Source organism: Mastomys coucha, chromosome X (assembly GCF_008632895.1).
Source record: "Mastomys coucha isolate ucsf_1 chromosome X, UCSF_Mcou_1, whole genome shotgun sequence".
In the NCBI taxonomy this organism is placed as follows: Eukaryota; Metazoa; Chordata; class Mammalia; order Rodentia; family Muridae; genus Mastomys; species Mastomys coucha.
The window spans coordinates 144591395-144598007 of record NC_045030.1 but is presented as its reverse complement, the minus strand read 5'-3'; positions in this window follow the sequence as shown (position 1 = coordinate 144598007).

Genomic DNA, 6613 nt, shown 5'->3' with positions numbered 1-6613 from the left:
GTATACTATCATATCATCTGCAAATAGTGATATTTTGACTTCTTCCTTTCCAATTCGTATCCCTTTGACCTCTTTTTGTTGTCTAATTGCTTTAGCTATAACTTTGAGTACTATATTTGACTAGATAGGGAGAGAGTGGCAGCCTTGTCTAGTCCCTGATTTTAGTGGGATTGCTTCAAGTTTCTCTCCATTTAGTTTGATGATGGCTAATGGTTTGCTGTATATTGCTTTTACTATATTTAGGTATGGGCCTTGAATTACTGATCTTTCCAAGACTTTTTCATGAAGGGATGCTAAATTTTGTCAAATGCTTTTTCAGCATCTAATGAGATGATCATGTGGGTTTTTTCTTTGACTTTATTTATATAATGAATTACATTGATGGATTTCCTTATATTGAACCGTCCCTGCATCCTTGGGATGAAGTCTACTTGATAGCGGTGAATGATCGTTTTGATGTGTTCTTAGTCGGCTGGCAAAAATTTTATTGAGTGTTTTTGCATCAATGTTCATAAGGGAAATTGGTCTGAAGTTCTCTTTCTTTGTTTGGTCTTTGTGAGATTTAGGTATAAGTGTAATTGTGTATAAGAATGAATTGGGTAGAGTACCTTCTGTTTCTATTTTGTGGAATAGTTTGAGGAATATTGGTATTAGGTCTTTTTTGAAGGTCTCATAAAACTCTGCACTAAACCCATCTGGTCCTGAGCTTTTTTTTTTTCTCTGTTGGGAGACTATTAGTGACTGTCTCTATTTCTTTAGGGGATATGGGACTCTTTAGATTGTTTATCTGATCCTGTTTTAACTTTGGCACCTGGTATCTTTCTAGAAAATTGTCGATTTCTTCCAGATTTTCCAATTTTGTTGAGTAGTAGTATCTGATGATTGATTTTTTGAATTTCCATAGTTTCTGTTGTTATGTCTCCCTTTTCATGTCTGATTTTATTAATTTGTATACTGTCTCCATGCCCTCTGGTTAGTCTCGCTAATCTATTTTTTTGATTTTCTCAAAGAACCAGTTCCTGGTTTGGTTGATTCTTTGTATAGTTCTTTTTGTTTCTATTTGGTTGATTTCAGCCCTGAGTTTGATTATTCCCTGCCATGGACTCCTCTTGGGTGTATTTGCTTCTTTTTGTTCTAGAGCTTTCAGATGTGCTGTCAAGCTGCTAGTGTAAGCTCTCTTCTGTTTCTTTTTGGAGGCACTTAGAGCTATGAGTTTTTCTCTTACCACTGCTTTCATTGTGTCCCATAAGTTTTGGTATGATGTGTCCTCATTTCATTAAATTCTAAAAGGCCTTTAATTTCTTTCTTTATTTCTTCCTTGACCAAGTTATCATTGAGTAGAGCATTGTTCCGCTCCCATGTATATACTTCTGTTGTTTTTATTGGTATTTAAGAGCAGCCTTAGTTCATGGTGTTCTGATAGGGTGCATGGGATTATTTCAATCTTGTATCTGTTGAGGCCTGTTTTGTGAACAATTATATGGTCAGTTTTGGAGAAGGTACCATGAGGTGTTGAGAAGAACACCTTTAGGATGAAATGTTCTATAAATATCTGTTAGATCTGTTAGATCCAGTTGGTTCATAACTTCTGTTAGATTCACTGTGTCTCTCTTTAGTTTCTGTTTCCATGATCTGTCCATTGCTGACAGTGGGTTGTTGAAGTCTCCCACTATTTTGTGTAGGGTGCGATGTGTGCTTTGAGCTTTAGTAAAGTCTCTTTTCTGAATGTGGGTTCCCTTGCCTTTGGAGCATAGATATTCAGAATTGAGAGTTCATCTTGTTAGATCATACCTTTGATGAGAATAAAGTGTCCTACCTTATCTTTTTTAATAACTTTTGGTTGAAAGTTGATTTTATTCGATATTAGAATGGCTACTCCAGCTTGTTTCTTGTTGCTTGGAAAATTCTTTTCCAGACTTTTACTCTGAGGTAGTATCTTTCTTTGTCACTGAGGTGCATTTCCTGTATGCAGCAAAATTCTAGGTCCTGTTTATGTAATCCAGTCTGTTAGTGTATGTCATTTTATTGGGGAATTGAGTCCATTGATGTTAAGAGATACTAAGGAATAGTGATTGTTGCTTTCTGTTATTTTTGTTGTTAGAGATGGAATTATGTTTATGTGGCTATCTTATTTTTCATTTGTTGAAAGATTATTTTTTTGCTTTTTTTAGGGTATAGTTTCCCTTCTTCTGTTTGGGCTGGATTTGTGGAAAGATATTGTGTAAATTTAGTTTTGTCATGGAATATCTTCTTTTCTCCATCTATGGTAATTGAGAGTTTGGCTGGGTATAGTAGCCTGGGCTGGCATTTGTGTTCTCTTAGGATCTGTATGAGATCTGCCCAGGATCTTCTAGCTTTCATAGTCTCTGGCGAGAAGTCTGGTGTAATTCTGATAGGTCTGCATTTATATGTTCCTTGACCTTTTTCCTTTACTGCTTTTAATATTCTTTCTTTGTTTTGTGCATTCAGTGTTTTGACTATTATGTGATGGGAGGAATTTCTTTTCTAGTCCAGTCTATTTGGAGTTCTGTAGGCTTCTTGTATGTTCATGGGCATCTCTTTCTTTAGGTTAGAGAAGTTTTCTTCTATAATTTTGTTGAAGATATTTACTGGCCCTTTATTTTGGGAATCTTCGCTCTCTTCTATACCTATTATCCTCAGGTTCCATCTTCTCATTGTGTCCTGGATTTCCTGGATGTTTGAGGTTAGGAACTTTTTGCTTTTTTGTATTTTCTTTGACTGTTATGTCAATGTTGTCTATAGTATCTTCTGCCCCTGAGATTTTCTCTTCTATCTCTTGTGTTCTGTCAGTGATGCTTGCATCTATGACTCCTGATTTCTTTCCTAGGTTCTCTAACTCCAGGGTTGTCTCTCTTTCTGATTTCTTTATTGTTTCTATTTCCATTTTTAGATTCTGGATGGTTTTGCTCATTAGGAAATTGTTATATTGTGTTTTCCGGTAATTCTTTAAGGGATTTTTGTGTTTCCTCTTTAAGGGCTTCTAGCTGTTTACCTGTGTTCTCCTGTATTTCTTTAAGGGAGTTATTTATGACCTTCTTAAAATCCTCTATCACCATTATGAGAGGTGATTTTTGATTTGAATCTTGCTTTTCTGGTGTGATGGTGTGTCCAAGACTTGCTATGGTGGGAGTATTGGGTTCTGATGATGCCAAGTAACCTTGGTTTCTGTTGCTTGTTTTTAAGCTTGCTTCCCACCATCTGACTATCTCTAATGCTACCTGTCCTTGCTATATCTGACTGGGGCCTGTCCTTTCTGTGATACTGGTTATGTCAGAACTCCTCAGTTATATCAGTTGTCTCTGTAATCTTGTGATTCTGGGATCCTGTGATACTGAGATCCTGGGTGTGTCAGAGCTCCTGGGAGTCAAGCTGTCTCTGGGACCTGGAGATCCAGTTGTGACCAAACTCCTGTGACCCTGTGATCCTGGGAATGGTGCTTCTTCTGGGTGTTGTGGGACTGGCTGTAGAGTTTGAGCCCTAGATCTGCTTAGGGTACATGTTTAGACCGGAAGGATCCATGCAGCTGGTCAGGTGGGGTTCCTGGGTGCTTGGGTCTTACTGGTCCCAGTTACTCCCAGTGTTACGGCAGATGTTGTGTCCTCCTCAACTCTGATCCTATGATCCTAGGCATGTCATAGCCCCTGGGAGTGGAGCTTCCTTCATGTGTTGTGGGACTGGCGGCAGAGTTCATGCCTAAGGTCTGCTTAGGGGGGCACTCGCCCAGACTAGAAGGACTGTTCTTATAAATTCTTGAGTGCATCATTAAGTCATTTATTTGCATACTTCCAGATTCTTTAATATAGGCACTGAGCACCATAAATTCCCTCATAGGACTGCTTTCAATGTGTTCTGAAAGCTTTATTGTCCTGTTTTCATTTTGTTCTAGGAAAATTTTTCCTTTTGATTTCTTCTTTTACTCACTTATCCTTCAATGATGAGTTTAGTCTCCATGAATTTGTTTACTTATTAGAGATGTGTTTCCTGTCAGTTTTTTGTTTATTGCATTGTGGACAATTCGGGTATGAGACACTTCTATAGGCTGTTGAGTAGAATGTGTACCTTTTGGTGTTAGGGTAGAATATTCGGTAGACATCTGCTAAGTCCATTTGATGTATGATCTCATTGAATTTTGATGCTTCTGTGCTTATTATTTTTGTCAAGATTAGCTGTCTAGGATAGAATTTGAATTTGATCCAGATGCAGAAGAACCAGGACACAAAGTCATAAGAAACACTGTGAAAGTTCAAAGACAATACTTTCTGCGGGGGTGGGGTGGGGGCAGGGAGTCTGTCTTCTGGGCATTAAGGAGTACATTGCAAATGTGAGGTTAGGTTCTTGATGCTAATATACATGCTCATGCCCACACATATTTAAGTTTCCTTTGATGATTTCTGATCCTCAGAAAATAATAAATGTTTCCACTGTAAAAATAAAATAAAAATGGACATGCAACTAAACAGTATTCAAAATATGAAATGGCTGAAAAACATTTTTTAAATGTTTAACATCCTTGGCTGTCAAAAAAATTTAAATGAGAAGTATTTTGCAATTTCATCTCATCCCAGTTACAGTGGTCAAGATTAAAACAACAAATAACAGCAGGTATTGGTATGGATGTGGGGAAAGGGAATTATGTATTTACTGCTGATCCCATGGTTAGTTCCCCAGTCCCAGAATGTATAACTGGGATAGATATATTTAGAAGTTGGCAAGAGTTCTCATATCACTTCCTTGACGTGTTGAATGAGGGCTATTATGGTTGGAAAGGCTAAATGGAAGCTTTTAGAGTTGTATCTGCCAAGAAAAATAGTGAATAAAAAAACAGCATCAACCAAATTTAAGTGCCTTCTACCTCAGTGAAATTCTTTGGAGTCCAGTGGTGTGGGGCATGCAGAGATATTCCTTCTAAGGTCAAAGATAAGTTATTGCACCCCCTTCCAGCACCAAGGAAGAATCACAAATTTTAGTGGGTCTATTTGGATTCTGGTGAAAACACCTTTCTCACTTGCGTGTGTTGCTCTGGCCCATACACCAAGTGACCTGGAAAACTGCTAGCTTTGTGTGGGACCCAGAACAGAAGTCTTTTCAATAGAACCAGTCTGCTGTGCATGCTGCTCTAACATTTGGGCCATATAATCTGGCAGACATGATGGTACTTAAGACCTTCATCCTCGCTCCCTGGATATCAGTCTTTCTTGTTTACCTTTGGAACAAGATGTAGAACTCTCAGCTCTTCCTGTACCATGCCTGCCTGGATGCTGCCATGCTTCTGCCTTGATGATAATGGACTGAACCTCTGAACCTGTAAGGCAGCCCCAATTAAATGTTGTCCTTATAAGAGTTGCCTTGGTCATGGTGCCTGTTCACAGCAGTAAAACCATAACTAAGACATCTGCCAAGATCAAAGAACAACACTGAGCCCCAGATATGGCACCATTCCCTGGGATAACCAGCCAGTGACCTGGTGGCAGGTTGACTAAATTGGAGCACTTTATCTGTAGAAAAGACAACACTTTATACTTACTGTAGTAAATACTTATTGGTTACGTATTTGTCTTTCCTGCACATAATGCTTTTGCCAAAATCTGTGGACTTGCATAATCTATACTCATATCTGAAAATTTGGAGCTAGAAACCGTGTATGTGTGTTTGTGTGTATGTGTGTGTTTGTGTTTGTGTGTGTGTGTGTTTGTGTGTGTGTGTGTGTGAGAGAGAGAGAGAGAGAGAGAGAGAGAGAGAGAGAGAGAGAGAGAGAGAGAGAATGAATATCCAATGGTGTTGGAAAGGTAAAAATGTAAACTTACTTGCTTACTTGACTGGGCCAGATCACAAGATTCCAATTGGCTCTTTTAAGGCACAGACAGGCACAGAACAGACATGACTCCTTTCTTCATATTGTAAAAACTATTACTTTAGAGGATAGATAATATTTTAGAGACTGTCTAGAGGAGATGTAGTAAGAACTGTAATGGTTTGAATGAGAAATGTACTCCCATAGGCTCAGATTTTTGAACACTTGGTCCCCAGCTAGTGGTGCTGTTGGGGAGGTTATGGAACCTTTGGAAGGTTCTTGTTGGAGGAAGTATGTCACCAGAGCAAGTTTTGTGGTTGATGGTCTCACTCCACTTACAGTTCACTCTCTTTAATGTGTGTTTGTGGCTAGAGATGTGTTTTCTCACCTTTCTGCTTTGGTCATCTACAGCCATGTCTCCCCTGCCATTTTGGATTCCCCCTCTAGAACTGTAAGCCAAAATAAGCCCTTTCTCCTATAACTTGCTTGGGTCATGTTATTTTATCACAGCAACAGAAAAATAACTAATACAGGAAGTATTTCAGTGGTCCAGGCTAAGAGTGGTGGAATAGAATAGTGCCCACATATATGGAAAGATCTGAGAGACATTTAAAATCATATAGTCCTAGAATGTTGTGAAGTGAGTAGAGAATAATTCAGGACAAACCATTTGTTGTGACATGAGTGGTTAGTACAAATGACTGAGATGGAAGAGAATGCCAACAATATGCATTTATTGGAGAGAATCATATGTTGGTTTATGTTCATTTTGAGGTGTAACTCTCTGGTAGCAGAAAGAAT